Source organism: Theropithecus gelada, chromosome 19 (assembly GCF_003255815.1).
Source record: "Theropithecus gelada isolate Dixy chromosome 19, Tgel_1.0, whole genome shotgun sequence".
NCBI classification, from domain to species: Eukaryota; Metazoa; Chordata; class Mammalia; order Primates; family Cercopithecidae; genus Theropithecus; species Theropithecus gelada.
This window is the reverse complement of record NC_037687.1, coordinates 38,913,469-38,915,851: the sequence shown is the minus strand read 5'-3', so window position 1 is coordinate 38,915,851 and position 2,383 is coordinate 38,913,469. Positions and strand designations below refer to the sequence as shown.

The window sequence follows — 2,383 nt, the reverse complement described above, 5'->3', positions numbered from 1 at the left end:
CTTCCGCATCATGAGCTCCAGATGGGGCGAGGTGAGAGGGCCGGCCACAGTCTCTCCCTTGTGCGTCCAGCCTTATGCCAAATCCCGAGTACACAGACCTACCTACAGTGGATCATTAGAATGGGACAGTTAGATTCTTGGAAGAGTTCTAGAACCTCCAATATCAATGTCCTGGTCCAATCTCCCTGAAGGGAAACTAAGGCCTAGTGGCCTTGTCCAGGGCGCCTGTTGAGACCCTGTCTCTCCAGATGTACATTTGCCCGTCCCTCATGGACTAGCTCCCAAGCCGGCACCGCCGAATCTTCCGAAACTTTTCGGAGCTGTGGGTCTTCATCTCTGAGCAAATCCAACAACACTGGCAGATGCGGCAGCCGGCGAAACCCCGCGATTTCATCGATTGCTTGACCAGATGGGTAAGGCGTGGTTCCCAGCTCCCTAAACTCTATCTTTGCCTCCCATCAACAGGTGCCTGGCACGCGGCAGCGCGTCTCCTCTGCCCACAGCAACAGCAAGACCCGGAGAGCCATTTCCAGGAGGAGACATCGGTAATGATGACACACCTTTTTTTTTTTGGCGACACTGAAACCACGAGCACCACCCTGTGCTACGGGTTCCTCGTTCTGCTTAAGTACCCAGAGGTGGCAGGTCTGCAAGCCGGAGACCCAGAATGGGAGGCTGCGGCCTGGGGATGGCTGGAGGGTCCTGGAAGTGCGCAGCTCACAGCCTACCCCGGCCCCAGCCAAGGTGCAGGAGCTGGACCCTGTGGTAGGGTGGAGGCGCGCCCCAAGCCCGGACGACCCCTAGCGACTGCCCTACACCAATGCAGTGCTGCTCCAGATCCAGCGCTTCATCAGCGTGGTGACCCTGGGGCTGCCGTGCACCCTCCCCCTTGACACCCACCTGCACGGCCATTGTCTAGCCAAAGGTGCCCACTGAGTCTGGGGATCCTGTGCGGGGCCCAGGTGCATGAGGTGTATTCCGAGATCAGCCAGAGTCGGCAGGTGTGCGCTGTGCAGACTGAAGCACAATCAGTTACCGCTGGAGCAGGATCCCTTCAGCTTTTATTTTATTTTATTTATTTGTTTATTTATTTATTTATTTATTTTTGAGATGGAGTGTGGCTCTGTCACTCAGGCTGGAGTGCAGTGGCATGATCTCGGCTCACTGCAACCTCTGCTGCCTGAGTTCAAGCAATTCTCCTGCCTCAGCCTCCTGAATACCTGGTATTACAGGCACCCGCCACCACACCTGGCTAATTTTTGTATTTTCACCAGAGACAGGTTCGCCATGTTGGCCTGGCTGGTCTCGAACTTCTTGACCTCAAGTGATCCATGCTCCTCGGCCTCCCAGAGTGCTGGGATTACAGGCGTGAGCTACCTGCCCGGCCTATTCCCTTGGGCTTTTAAAAAGGGCCTTGGATGGAGGAGGTGCACGTGCTCACCAAGCCCACAGGTAAACCTAGTTGCATGTACTCCCAGGGCACCTTTGTGATTCCCCTGCTTGTGACTGCACACTGACTCCACTCAATTCAAAGACCCAGAATGCTTCAACTCTACCAACTTCCTGGACAATGCTACCAACTTCCTGGACAATGCTACCAACTTCCTGGACAAGGGCAAGTTCCAGGGCAATGACCCTTTCATGCCCTTTGCCTCAGGTGCGGGCAGGGGAGGAAGGGGACCAGCCTGGACCGGCTCTGGGGTGCATAGTGCTCACTATGCACCCGTGTACCCGGGAAAGCAGATGTGCCTGGGCACAGGCCTAGCCCAGTTGAAGATCTTCCTATTCCTTACAGCCACCCTACAGAGGTTCCTGCTCTCCATGGTAAGCCCTGGCACCATCAACCTCACCTGCAGTTCACTGGCCTGGGCAGTGTCCCCCCGCCTTCCAGCTCCAGCTAGTGGCCTGCTGAGGTCAGGCTCCGCTGTAGTGGGCTCACTGGCCCTCAAACCTCCACACCCTCCTTGGTCAATAAAGGCCCTAAATTGCAGATGGAGTCAGATGTGTGCAGCTCTGAGGTAAACTTTTATTTCTTGGCTGATGGGACTTCCACACCCATGCTCCTCCTGGCACCTTTTACTCTGCCCAAGCAGTGGCAGCCCAGTCTCAGTGCCACCTGACACAGAGCCTTCTTGGCACCGAACATGACTTTAATATTCTCCTGGTGTCAAGTTCAGTGCCAACTTGTTTCCCATCCTCATGTACACCTGGGGGCAGTCCCAAAGCCAACGCGATGCCACTCCCTCTCTGGCCATACCTGATGCTTGTAAGGGATTATTGGAAGGACAGCCAATAAAGGAACGAAGCCTATAGACCCAAGTTCAGGCAAGCTGATGTATTGTCAGTCCTGCCAAGCTACCCCTTGACGAAAGCAGAGGAGGCA

The 2,383-nt window shown here is 55.4% G+C and overlaps 1 pseudogene; it reads left to right on the top strand.

Moving 5' to 3' along the window:
• Nucleotides 1-2,120, top strand: part of LOC112611970 — a 22,454-nt pseudogene extending 20,334 nt beyond the window's left edge.
• Nucleotides 2,121-2,383: the final 263 nt, after the last annotated feature.